Raw genomic sequence first — 14,420 nt, 5'->3', positions numbered from 1 at the left:
ATATGCACCCCTATGTCGGCATATAGAGGCTATTGGCTCTCATCCATGAAAACGAAAAAGAAAAAGGAGCAACGCTCAACTTTCCACCCAAGACCACCACAAATCCGATTTGGAGTGACGCGTTTGGGAGCGAAGAAGATCGATGTGATGTTTACCACCATGACCGTCCGTAGAAGCTGAGAGCATCGGCCGGTGTCGGTTTCGACTCGCCAACATCTTCAAGAGAAAATGATGGACGAAGATTCTCTCAAGACCGACCTGAGGTAGTCAGGTTAGGATGCAAGCTGCGAGTGCATATGAGTGCCGCGGGTCGGCACGTCGCCTATCGGCTTTGCACGTAGTACGTTTCGCACCTGGAACGGAAAGAAGTCAGGAGCATTGCATGCATTTTCGGGAGCGAGAATGTTCACCGTGGAGCGTCGGTTGACGGCGGCCTGGAGCACAACCAAGAAGGTAGGAGCAAAGTGCTCAACTTTCCACCACAAAACCTAGTCTACTCTGGCTGGGTGACGCGTACGTCCGAAGAGAGAGAGAGACCGATCGAGATATATATGTGGTGGATCGATCGCATCTCGAATCTGTGCATGCATTTCGATCGGGTAGCAAACTGACAACGCGCTTGTTCGATTCCAAGTAGAGGGAAAAAGAGATGATGTTGTTGTGGTTACCGTCTTCTTCTACTTGGACGACTTGAGAGAGAGGATGCATGATTCTCACTCAAGTCTTTGAACCAACGTTGTTTTGCTTTTTCCATTCCATCATCGTTGGCTTCGATGGCTGGGAGACCTTCGCTGGGCCCATGTGAATCTGTGGAGCGTTACACTTAATTTGCATGACCTCTATTCCGTATTTCTTGAACGATTTTCACGAAGATTTCAAAAGTTAGTAGTAGTACTTCACAAGTAGTGTCTCAGATTCCCTTTGGCGTTTTACGAAGTTCAACTCGATCAACTCACCACCACCTTCAAGAGAAGTTTTTTTTTTGACAAGGTGACCGACGGAGATTCGATAACGACGCGTCAAGTCTTGTCATCGTCAAGGTCGCCGTTGTCTTGGAACTAGAGTATAGGCCTGCGTAAGTAAATTGGTTCAAGAGAGATATAGCACAAAAAGTGCGTATATTCACCGGAAGTCTACGCAAATATGCCCTCCCAAATCCCAGTGTGGTGCAAAACTGGGCCAGAGTCTCGAAAATAAAATATAAACCGATCACTTCATTTCTATAATTGATTTCGGAAAAACACGTTTTTGGTTAAATTTGTCGCAGCGTGGTCGGATGCATATATACCATCATTGACGTTGTCTATTTCGCAAGTTAACTAAGTGTTCTGATGTAATGGAAAGTAGGTGATAGCGTAATTTAAACAACAAAGGATTAATTAGAGACCTACGACCTTTTTCCATTTTCTTATTTTTATGTATATAAATGCAAATTGGATGTGATATATAGTCAGCTTCCATCTCCGGCCAACTGGTGTGTGTCGTGAACAGAAAGTGGGGTCCTCTCTCTATCTATCTCTCTCATGACATGAGATAATGACGCGTCAAGTCTCCTCGTCAGCTAGCCGAGTTGTTTAACTAGTGTTGATGTTGATTAACGAAGATCTCCTAGTCCTTGACGTGGGATGCCTGGTTAGATTTGACTGGGTACTGGTACACCTAATTGATAGAGCACGACTAAGACAGCCTAGCTAGTTTTTTCTTCTTTGATTGATGAGAGGAACCTAGCTAAGCTAGATGCATGCATAGCCCTCAAATCGGTTGACGGCAGCCTGGGGCACAAAGAAGGTAGGAGCAAAGTGCTCAACTTTCCACCACAAAATCTACTCTCGGTGACGCGTCTAAAGAGGCCGGGAAGATTTACCATATCCATATGCGGTAGGGTAGAGCAGGAGAAGGTTGGCCGGTCGGCGATAGTACTCCCTCCGTTTCAAATTACTTGTCGTAGAAATGGATGTATCTAGAACTAAAATACATCTAGATACATTCATTTCTGCAACGAGTAATTCGGAACGAAGGAAGTAGCTGTTAACGCGTTGCTCGGGCTTGCTTCTCGCTTTCGTTGGACGAACGACGCTTCCGTTTGGCTCCCGAGCAAAAAGGAGCTCGCACGCTTCATTTTTCAACCGTCGCGTGTGTGTACATTTTGGGTAACGACGCGCTTGTTCGAAAGAGAGTGGAAAAAATAGATATGTCCCGAGAGGAGATCTTATTTGTTGAGCAGATCATCAGCCGGAGATGAATTCAAATGCGTTTACAAATTTATTCCGGTAGCTGGGTCATCCGCCGACTTGAGTCATAACTATGATCCATCCAAACACGTTCTACTCTGCATATATATAGATTCTATCGCCACCAACACAAGTCGTAGTCGTACTACTGTACTACCAAGAACGCAAAAGTCAAATTGAAGGGACTTCAGCTTAGCTAGCCATTGGTTGTTGGTCAAAATAAAATGAATCTTTAGGCTAGGTCAACCTCCATTTATTTGTTTTTCCAATATCCATGTTCAAGTTGATATATATAGTACTACTTGTTGGCTGGCCCGGACATGGTCTATATATAGCTCAGGTCAACTTCCATAGTTATATTTGCGTTGTGTAAGGACCCTTCTTTTTTTTTTTTGCGAGAAGACTTTCGATCTATTCATCTTCAAATATGGCAGTACAACGAATACTAGAAATAATAGAAATTAGAACCATATCCCTAGACCACCTAGCGACGACTACAAGCACTGAAGCGAGCCGAACGCGCGCCACCGTCATCACCCCTCCATCGCCGGAGTCGGACACAACTTGTTGTAGTAAACAATTGGGAAGTCGTCGTGCTAAGGCCCCGTAGGACCAGCGCACCAGAACAGTAACCGCCGCATATGAAGAATAACGTAGATCGGAAGGATCCAATTCGAAGACACACGAACGTAGACGAACAACGACGAGATCCGAGCAAATCCATCAAAGATAGATCCGCTGGAGACACACCTCCACACGCCCACCGACGGTGCTAGACCGCACCGCCGAAACGGAGACTTGACGGGGAGACCTTTATTCCATCTTCAAGGAGCCGCCGCCGTCTCGTCTTCCTGAGCAGGACACAAACCCTAGCAAATCTGAAAGAAACGACTAAAACTGAGCCCTCCCGCCGGCCCTTGCTGAGATCCACTGCGCTCTCATGGCCCTAGGGCCACCGGAGAGGAGGCGGACCTGCAGCGGTGCCGGCGAGAGGCAGAAACCCTGACTTTTGTGGAGGAGGAGGAGGTGGCAGCTAGGCTTGTAGATAGGGTCTCTTTTCGGCCGATTAGTGTGTAAGGACCCTTCGAAAAGCACTATGAAATACAGGCAGTAATATATGCCGTCAATCTCCTAGTAGGGCGACACCGAGAGTTCATTAATTTGTTCATAAGATCGGTGCTAAAAAACATCGCCGCTCTAGGTTGTCGTCTAATCCTATTAACAGGAGATGATGTCAGAAAAAAAAGTGTTAACAGATTATAATAATGCCAGTGATGATTAAGCATGTTAATTAAATTGCACACAAATATAGTCCCCACGTTTTTCATTTTTCTCTAGTTTGCCGTGTTTCCGCAAGGTTGGTATGACACTTCTATAGCAAAAACAATGAACTAATGGCACTTTTCATCTATAGAATTTATTTTAATTATGTATAACTATGGAGACATCACGGATTAATCCATCACACGCATCATCGATATCATGATAATGATGTTCGCTTTTTGCAGAACAAATGAGACAACGATGATGATCCATCATCTGTTGGAGTGAGGTTCACGTAAGCATGTGGATGGATGGACGACGTTTTTGTCCCTGCGACTAAAACCCAAAAAACAGCCGTCTTAATTTGATCATTGATTGCTTTTTGTCTTGTCACGTACTCCTCCGTACACGATCTGGAGTTAGATTACGTGACACTTGCATTAGATTATATACACAATTATTACACATGATCACGGCGCAGAACCGGACAAGCCAGCCAGCCAGCCGGTTGGTCTCCTGATAAAGCCAAATGAGTCGTGGTCAGTGTGATTATAAATGGTAAAGATAACAAATGGTTAGATGGCCTAACCGGGACAGCGAGCATGCATGCATCTGTCCTGTCACTTCATTCTGACAACTTGAGATTACATATGTTTGGTGTTAGACTATGTGTTGTAACATGTATACCGTATTTGTATAAACCGGTGTTTGTCTTATCGTTTAGGAAAATAACTGTACGGTGTTCCTGAAAAGATAAATATATGTACGTTACAAAGTTCTACGAATAACCATGTTGTTTTCCTGGTATTTCAACTCAGATCTCCAAGAGGACCCAGCCCTTTCCATGGCCTTGAAATGTTCGCAAGGAAAAGTATGATCGTCTTGGATGGCACGCGCACGGCCGGGCGGCAACCAAAAGGCGCGGAACACACCAGCGCTGCACCGGCCGCTGTCACGAAAAGGCTGCCGCTTCGATGGATCTCGCAATCCAGTTCATAGTTTCACACACCGCAGTCCACAACGACAGGGCCGTGATGCTCCTCCGCAAGCGCGTGCGTGTACGTCTGGTTAACAAATCGATTTCAAATCCTCGCAAAAAAAAAAAACAAATCGATTTGAAATCATCAGCTACTACTATTTAATTCGAGTTCAGTACTATTATAAGGAGTGGACGGATTGTATTGAGTGATTAATTCTACTTGCTTTTAGAATAATAACACACGTTTGGTAAAGTTGGTCGGTGTGGTCAAATACATGACGTCCTTGCCTTTATCCTATTTAGTATTATACTTGATTTACTAGTAATTACTAATTGTTAGGCTAGAATGTATTTTTAATGCAAGAAGGATTAGACAACTATGAAGCTTTTTCTATTCTAGCTATGCAAAAGTTGAGTGTGTGCTCTCGCATAATTCTATAGGGATCTATGAGATCGAGTATGAAATTTTGTTTTGTCACTTTAAATTGAGAATCCGTTTTCCTCCTTTTCCCGCTAGGATCAAAAATCCTGTATTTATTATAAGCAAAGTTTTCTTCATTTTGATATGTCTCCAGTTGTTTTAGTTAACAACCGGATAGACAACTAGGCAGCTACTCTCTCCGGCGAAATGGTGTCAGGTTCAGCTCACCACCAAAGAAAAAAAGCAATTGATGGAGATTCTCTCTTATGCTGACGACGACGACGCTGCGTCAAGTCTTGCTAATCAGAGTCACCTAGCTACTGTCCATATGTGCTTTTCATGTCTCTTTATTTGGTGGTTATATGCGCTTTCTATGTTTGTTAAGATGTTCTAGCTTCCATGACGTGGGAATTCTGGTTAATAATTTACACCCACCTAGTTAACATCACATTCGTATTTTTATGAACCTTTATAATAGTTCTTGATCATTTTTTATAAAAAAAAACCGAAATATTATTACCATTGCACGAGTAAGATTGACATTTGCATACTTCCGATGAACTTTGATAATCGATCTGATCAGAAATTTTTTTTGGCATCCTAGCTAAGTCCATAGCCTCATGATTTCCACGGGAAGGTCTCCAAAAGGTAAGTCGATTAAGAAGTTTGATTCAGCACTAAGCATCAAGTGTGCTCTGGAGCACATGCCCCCTTCTCAAAAACAGAATCTGAACTCGCCCAAAAAAATCCAAGGAAAACCGCACCCCCTAATAAATCAAGTTTGTTTCCGGATTTTAAATTTTGTCAAAATCCCAGTTCATTTGCAAGCTGTGGAAAAGAACAAGCTCAAACCGTGCATCAAAGGATTAATTTGCTATTTTAGTTGCCCATTTTCACTTATTTTTGCCCAAACCACAAATAACTTATGTATATCTTGAAGGAAAAAACTTTTCAACTCAACTCTAAGCTTCCTGAAATAAAAGGAGCACCACAAAAAATGAGGGATATGCTCCGAAAGCACAAAATCCACACTCTTTTTTTTCTTCCGAAAAGGGGATTACCCAGACCCCTGCATTAGAAAATCCACACTCCTAAAGGATAAAGACTACATATGCACGCATGTCGGCATACAGAGGATATTGGCTCTCATCCATTGAAAATGAGAAATAAAAAGGAGCAACGCTCAACCATCCACCCTTGACCACCACAAATCTGATTTGGAGTGACGCGTTTGGTAACGAACAAGATTGATATGATGTTTACCCCCGTGACCATAAGTTGAGACCATCGACCGGTGTCGGGTTCGACTCGCCACCATCTGCAAGAGAAAGTGATGGACGAAGATTCTCTCGGGACTGACCTGAGACAGGGCCGCGTCGATCGGCTAATCCGATATACTTTTTTTTTAAATATTGTTCATAACTAGTACATATGCCCGTCCGTTGCAATGAAAAATTTTGATTTTTTGTGCAAGCATAATATCCCATAGCACCGGATTCGTTATGAAGAACATGTTGCAAAGAAACATCCTTCTACGAATGAACATAAAAAATATGATGCAATTTAGCCGCGTTCATATTTTCTTTGTCAGGCATAATCTCGCACTAATTCTATTTAAGTATAATTCTTTCATTAATTACCATGACATCCTCACCCGTTTTAGTGGGCAATCAAATCCTTCCTTTTCTAGTTTAGTAACCTCACCACATTGAAGCCTACGTATCCTTCCTTTTAATTATCCTACCTTTTTTACCTCAAATCCTTCTTTTAATTAGCCCCATCTATTTGAATATTCTATTTACTAGTATAATGCCCGTGTGTTGCCACGGGCTTTTGAAATATTTTGCTGAAGTTATATAAACATAACGCAAGTTAAATTTCACATGTAGAGAAAAGATAGTGTGGGCATAATTGGGTAATAATTGAAGTCCACTTCACTTGCAATGTAAATTGATTAAAAAACAATTTGACGATGTATGCATATAGAGCGATTATCTAACTAAAAATATGTTACAAATTAAAATTTACTTGATGCACTTAAGAAATTCTCTCACAATCAGAAATGTTGTCTATCCAGTTTTTTAGCTTACCGCCTAGCCTTATTCTGACCTCAGTCACTCTCTCACCACAACCAGCCCTCTCACTCTTTCAATCCACGCACCCCTCACTCTATGTGTTCCTGTGCCGACAAGGCTGAAAATATGTAGACGTTGAAAATGACCGTCATGAACTACATTATTCCTCATCTCTTCACCCAAATAGATCTTTATAACATAGTTCCAGCAATTTCTTCTATTTTCCGTGATTGTTCGGGATGGATGGTGCAAACGAAATGCTCTAACATGATGTGTCGGCTATCCCTCTAAATACCACCACCATCTCCGCCACCTGAGATATCATGTACCCCGCCTTCAAATTCGTTAATCCCCTGCCCATTCTCATCCAATGATGACCTGCCTCTAATTCTTCGTCTTCCTCCCGTAGCCGCAGATTTTTTATTTGACCACTTTATTGACCCGCCCGCCTCTCCCTGCCTAAGCACCTACCACCGCCACCCTACAACCGGCAAGTGTTACCACACGTCGCCACTTGCTCAAGTCACCACCTCCGTCAACGCTGACGCCAGTCGTTCCTCTAAAACCTACCACCATTTTGGTGCCCACGACCTCCCGCACCCCGCACTCGAGACCGCTAACCCCTTGCCTCTCCTCCGCCGCCAACACCCACTGCTGCTACTACTCTTCTTCCTCCCTCTGCATACCTTTTTCTTCGTCCAGTCTATTCACCCGCCCACCTCTACCTACGAAACCGCTTGCCACCACCATCAACAGTCAGCAAATGTTGTTACGCACTACCTCCCTCTACCTGAGTTGCCGCCCAACCCTCTAAATAGTGCCACAATTTCTAGCGCTCACGACCTTCCGCACCACAATAATCAATGGTTGGCCATATATGAAGAAAAAAGAAGGATCAAGATGGTTCTCTGAAGAAGTCATACCATCTCTTGTCACACATCATGTTCATAGATCCTAGGCATACTCTCTTCTCTCAATTTCATTATCATCTTTTTGGACTACAAAATCTAACACTCATGTTCTAAATAATCAGTAGAATAAATTAATTTCAAGACATGTCATGGATGAATTATTTGGGCATACTTAAAAATAATAACCATTTATGCCTGGGAGATATTTGGCAGGTTACACCGAATGCCGTGTAGAAGCGATGCCCAATTTGAATGGATGCATCGTCTTTCAAGTCCGATAAATATCATTGGCATGCAAACTTGAGATACTTTGCCATCACCTGCGTTAAGTATGGCGCCTCTCCGCCGCAAGAAAGAGGTGGGCTTCAGAATCAGATCAATAAAAAATAAGTGGGATCCGGGATTTCTGGATTCAATGTATGGGCTCAAGAAATTTTTGTAGGAAGATATTGATTAGGTGGGATTTGGCCTACTATCTATGGCAAGAAAAATCGGTAATAAAAACCAAATCTGAAAGGTGTGCTTTCTTTGGATACAAATCGGTGGGTTTGATGCTTCATGAACTTTTTTTTGGAAGTCAGAAAGAAATCGGTGTGAGCGAGAGGTCGTGCGAGAGGGTCGAGTGAACGAACTATGTATGGACTCCCAGATTTTTTGTAAATATAAAGAGACAAAAACCAATGAGAGATGAGAAAAAAATCAGACAAAAAACATGGAAGCAAGGCTACCATGTCAGTCATTAGGAGTAGAGAATCAGGAATGGATCGGAAAGGAGAACGAGGTGGATTAGAAATGCATCATTTCCTGCCCATTTGTAACGTGTTTGGTCGCAGAACGGACTAAAATGATCCCTTAAGGCCTTGTTTGACAGCAAGGGATTGTGGAGGTTTTGGGAGAGGATTCCAGGGGATTTGGTGAATCCCCCTCTTCCACCTAATCCCTTTGAAACCTCAAATCCCCCTCCAGCCACACATCCTTCAGACCCCCCTCTGTACAAAACAATGTTTGACAGGAAGGGATTGCCATATTGAATTAAAATGGTGTAAAACAGTTAAAAATCTAATCTTGCAACAGTTCTTCACATGAACAACATAATTCTCTTGACTTGGAATCAATATATCATCACATAATTGCGCTGTCACATAACAACAACATATTCTCTCACATCAGCATGACTTAGAACCAAAAATGTCTCATAGGTTCTCGGCATTCACAAGTTCGAGGCAAGACATGCGTACATTTAAGCATGCTGAGAATATATAAGCATGCTGAACTATTTATGCAACATAGAGAAAAGCATCACTTGATGTTCTGCAGCGATTGTTGGAAGAGAGTACATGACAGGAGCATAAATTCCAACTACAAGTCAGTAGTAGCGTAGACACAAAAGCAACCGAGGAGACTCTCAAACAGTCGATTTCGAGGGGCCCTGCAAATGTCTCATTCTCCCTCTGCTTGTTCCACTTCTCAACCTGGTTCAGTGGGACCTGGAGGAAAACAAAATTCGTCTCAGCAAACAAAGAGACTTTTCCCTTGCATACAACAATGATCAGGTATATTTAAAGGAATATTAAGAGCACAAAATACAAAATTAAAAAGAGAACAGACGCAAGCTTCGTTCTTTTTCAGAGGCTGTAGACTACTTGCAAAGGGAAAATTACAATGAAGAAATAGTATGAATTATTTCATGGCCTTGTTAGAGCTACATCAAGAGGTACAGAACTACTTTTAGATTAAATCAAATAGTAATAAACACAAAAGCAAGAAGAATCTGATGTGACACGCAAGATGCAACTTGATGGGACGAAGATGGATGGACCAGTCAGGTCACCTGGTGGCTGGTGAGATACCACAAGATCTCTGTATTTATAATCAGACCAAGGATTCTAATTGTATGAAGATGTTATGTGGTGCTACAATGTATGAAGATGTTAGGGAAGCTAACAATCTGGATTACGTCTCCTGATGGGTAGTATATCCAACTGACACTCATAAAAAGACGATTTCTATTACTATTATAGATAAACAAGGAAACTTGTTAGAAACATCATCGCTGTTTCTTTATTGCTAAACAAGTTCATTGTCGTTGGCTGCAGTGATTTGCACATGTCCGCATTCACAATTCAGAGCAAAGGTTGCATAACAGACCAAACCAAGATGAACTAACAAACAGGATCGTAGCAATAACTACTCAAGAAAAAGGAGATCACACTAAGAACTGGACACCTGGTAGACAAATTAAATAAGCACCGGTACTATTTCACAAGATAATGAAACAGTGCTACCACACAAGCAGCACAAGTTAAAAAGCAACATGGTCCGAACAGCTAACGAGTATTACAGAGAACCGATAAACATCAAGGTAAAAGTACTCCAGATCACCACTCTTGCTTACAGGAACCAACTTCTAGCTAGAAATAGGCAGCAACTATCAAACTAGACATATAGAGTGACAATATTGTGCTCCAAACTGGCTAGCTAGATTATACTGATTGCAAAGATATGATATCTTATATAGTCACAAACCAAAGCTCGAGCAAGGAAAAATCATGGCGTTGATGTTGTTCATCATTACGTTGACATGAACACAGCCAACATTTTCTACTGTGAAATATATGCACCAACCAGCAATTTAGTAAATCAGTTCTATCATCTAAGTCAGCTCTAGACTGAAGAATTGCAGCATCTAAATCTTGACAGGTAGCACAAAAAAGAAGGGGATGCAGAAGATTGTTACCTTAGATACGTTGAGGCAACTCTGCCATTTTGCTCTGAAGAAACACAACAGCACTCTCTTCATCTTCGGCGGCAGAATCTAGAAAAACCATCTAGTGAACAACGTGAAGGTCCAAAACAAGAGTCTCAGGATGTATGCGGTCTGGCAGAAAAACAGTATGAGATCCCTCGAAAACATCTATCAACATCAAGTGAACAAATTGGAGTCCCAGAAAAAGATTAACAAAAATAAATAAAGAAATATTCCAGTAGCGACTCTCAATTCATTGCAGGGTACGTCCTTTGTCTTGATTCTGCCAATTCTGTCTTGCTTTCTCGTTTGTTTCCCTTCTTTCTTTATCAACCCATAGCATTGCAGTACCCTGACGGCCAAGCCAAAAATTATTAAAGACAATGAAACCTAAACTACCCTCATTAGCATTTAAATCACATGTCAGCTCTATCAATAAGTAATAAATATCATAGATCATCATCCCAAACTTCCAATTTTATTTTTCAACTGTCATTGGGATTTCATACATGCATGGAGGTGATTTTCTCAAGCTCTATGTGACCGATGAGAGATTAGGCCGGGATTTATCACAGGACCATCGACCATTGAGATGAGGGATTGCTTCTCCATCAATTAGGCCGAGGACGTCACCACAACCCAACAAGTCCTCCTCCTTTGCATCAACTACTAACAAATCTTGACTTATCTGGCAACAGACGTTTGAAACATGGATTCTCTCCTAACAAATATGCAGAGCACTCATCCATTTCAAATAAAATGAAATAAACATCTCATTCTACAATATTGCTACAAACTATCAATCCTCCTAGATCCATCAGACCATCACCATCACCATCAGAAAATCACGGCAATCTCGCCGGGTAGGGTTACGGCCGATGAGGGCAGCGTTCTTGAGAAAGAGAGTGTGATGACGATTGTACCAAATCCAAAACAAAATGCAACTCAACTGTGAAACATTGAGTCTCTACTCCTAATGCATAGAAACATGGGTAGAGATGGGAACTATCAAAGCGGTTGGAACTATCTGGGATGAACAGCGTCATCATCTTATACTGCCGGCGTCAACACCATTTGGAACATACTTACCAGTGCAAATATTGTAGACTTTCGGCTCATATGATGAGATACAAAGAATGCCACCAACTTTTAACCCCTTCAGATATAGATCATTAGGCCACTTTATCCTTACATCTAGTTCTGGAAGTCCCTGGGTGTTATCACATAGATAGTACAAGATGTCATGACAAGGAAATTAGCCTTATGAAATATCATACTGCAATCAGTGAACATCACATATGCGTAAGAAACACCGAATATAATAGTACTTCATAAACCCTCACCTTAGCACAACACAAATCCATTGCAAGCAGATGCTACATACCTTGACATACAACAGCAATAGCAGCCAAACACCTACACAAAGCACCTTCAGTGAGCAGAGCAAGCAGCGCCTGGCGAGGGGAAGTGGCACCACTTGACCACCATACAACACTCATCATTGAGTCAATGTATACTACCCAAGCCTCACACTCTAGGTTCATATCTTTTGTCAAGTCTCAAACTCGAGTTGAATTGTTGCTCTTGGTTAGTGAGAGGCAAGATCCATGGAGGTAGATTGGAAATAGGGGTTAGAACTTGGTGTCGGGATGCTCTGGACGCAGCCGGGGTGTACACCATCAACCATATTCCTTGTGCTGAAAAGATAGTCATGTACTCTTGTAAATATAATTATAATAAAACTACTCTAATGTCGGTCACTACCAGTCTCAGTTCCCTAGCTTAGGGTTGCAACTTGCAACTTCAAGAATCATTCTGATAAAATCATACCGCGAGTGTTTTTCCATCAGGGGTGATGTCCCTGTCACGGAAGTACCACCTGTCAACTCCAAGCTTCTCCATGAACTTGAATTGAGCTTTCACCAAAACAGAAATCTAAGAATAAGTTCTTGGTTCCAACCATGGACCAAAAACACAAGATCGGGTAAGTCCCATAGTTCTCGTAGCCATGGCCAGGGAATTCATGCCATCCTCCCAAGGCCAGTTCTTTGTAGGTGCACCAAAAGGATCTCCTCCGGTATCCCGGAACGTATGCCAGAATGCCACACTGAACCACAACCAAACCCGTAGCACAAAACAAATATGTGTAATCCTAGTGTAGCACATAATGTACAAGTAAATTAAAAGGATATACACCAAAAAGGCATATTTCTGCAAATCATACTTTCATTTTCTTTATAAGAATCACTTCCTCTGTGTTATACCACTTGTAAGCAAGCGGACTCTTACTAGTTGGACCCTGCAGTGCATTTGTTCATTCAAGGACAAATGTTAAACTGAAAGTAACCCTTTAACAACACTTAATTTGTTCATTTCAAGGTCAATGGCCTCACTTCATAATTGATCTTGGTAAAGCCCGGGAAGAACTTGCCCTCACAATCATTGGAAGCGGCATTGCCGCACTTGGCATCAATGTCGGCTCGGCAGGTTTCCTGTGCGGCAACTGCAAGGAACAACCAAATCAGAACCAAGATCGGGTTAAGTTCATAGATCAAATCATGGGCATCATGCAAAGAAGGAAAGACCACAAAGTTAGCAATCCCCCGCTCACCGCAGCAGATAGACCACAAAGAAGGAAAAGAGGAAGTTGGACCAGGACACCTACATCACGAAACCAGTCACCAAGAACACCACACACTGCTCACTGGATCGATGGGCTCTGAGTGGTGTCTCTCCTCTGCCTGGTCTCCCGGCGTCCTCTGGATTCTGCTCCACCATCTTGATCGTCTCCCTTTGCGCCGAATTCTACACACCTCACATCCTTCTCCTCCTTCCCTGTCCTCCACTGTGCCGATCAACCTGTGATTTAGACAGATTAAAAATTAGGTTCATGTTCTTGCGACAAACTAAAAATTACAGTACATAGTTCATCACCCAGATGGTTCAGAGACATAGTAAAAATCACAATACAACAGTCAATAGTTATGCTGTAAAAACATTGATCCGTTGACCCAACAAATAGTGAAGTTTTGAATCTTTCTCTCAACACATCAAACAAATCGATCTCTCAGTCTCTCCTCTCTGAATAATTACTTTTTTATGAATCTCTCAGAACATGATTACCCCAAAAGAGTGCCCCAACGTTAGCTCATACAAGAAGCACATATAATTCAATCTCTTCTTCTCGCTGCTTTTCTTCTCCCCATGACCTGCACAGGCTAGAAATTAAGCTTCCAAAAACCAAGATAGAAGGAAGCTACAAGCTCAAAATGAAATCGCTTTGTGTGAAGCCAAGAAACCAAGCGCAAGAACCATAGCTAATTAACAAGGAGAATGTTGCTTGCTCCTCAAGTGCAACACACATCGATGAATAGGCTCGAGGACGTGCGAGCGGCACATACCTACTATGTGCACTGCACATGGGAAGCGTTCGTCTTACCGTCGGCTCGGACGGATATTGGACTGATCGGGAAGCAACCTGCAGCCATGGACAAGGCGGTTTCGACTTTACCGCCTACCTCTCATCAAGGTCATGGTCGCTGGTACCTCGCTTCGTCGCGATCAACGGAGCCGACGTGTTAGGACCCCGATTCCAAGCCACATCGATCTAGTCGGTAACACATCATATCACTTTGCGGCCTCACGCACGGTATCCCACGGGTGTCGCCTTACCATGGCCCGGGACCATTTGCGCCTTTTGGCTCACGTATATGATAGTGTCGCTAGCATCCATATGACAGAGAACCCGGGCCGACATGGCTAGTCGTGAACCCAAAGCGGCACAGACCTATGGA

The 14,420-nt window shown here is 42.5% G+C and overlaps 1 long non-coding RNA gene across 1 annotated transcript; it reads right to left on the bottom strand.

Annotated features, from left to right (window-relative positions):
• Positions 1-8,957: 8,957 nt before the first annotated feature.
• Positions 8,958-11,457, bottom strand: LOC125549391. Its single transcript, XR_007301323.1, has 2 exons — positions 10,618-11,457; positions 8,958-9,367 (listed from the first exon to the last, which is right to left on the bottom strand). It is a non-coding gene; the product is annotated as an uncharacterized LOC125549391 (long non-coding RNA).
• Between the last annotated feature and the right edge of the window lie 2,963 nt (positions 11,458-14,420).

This window comes from Triticum urartu, chromosome 3 (assembly GCF_003073215.2).
Source record: "Triticum urartu cultivar G1812 chromosome 3, Tu2.1, whole genome shotgun sequence".
Lineage (NCBI taxonomy): Eukaryota > Viridiplantae > Streptophyta > Magnoliopsida > Poales > Poaceae > Triticum > Triticum urartu.
This window is presented reverse-complemented; position numbering and strand designations above follow the sequence as displayed.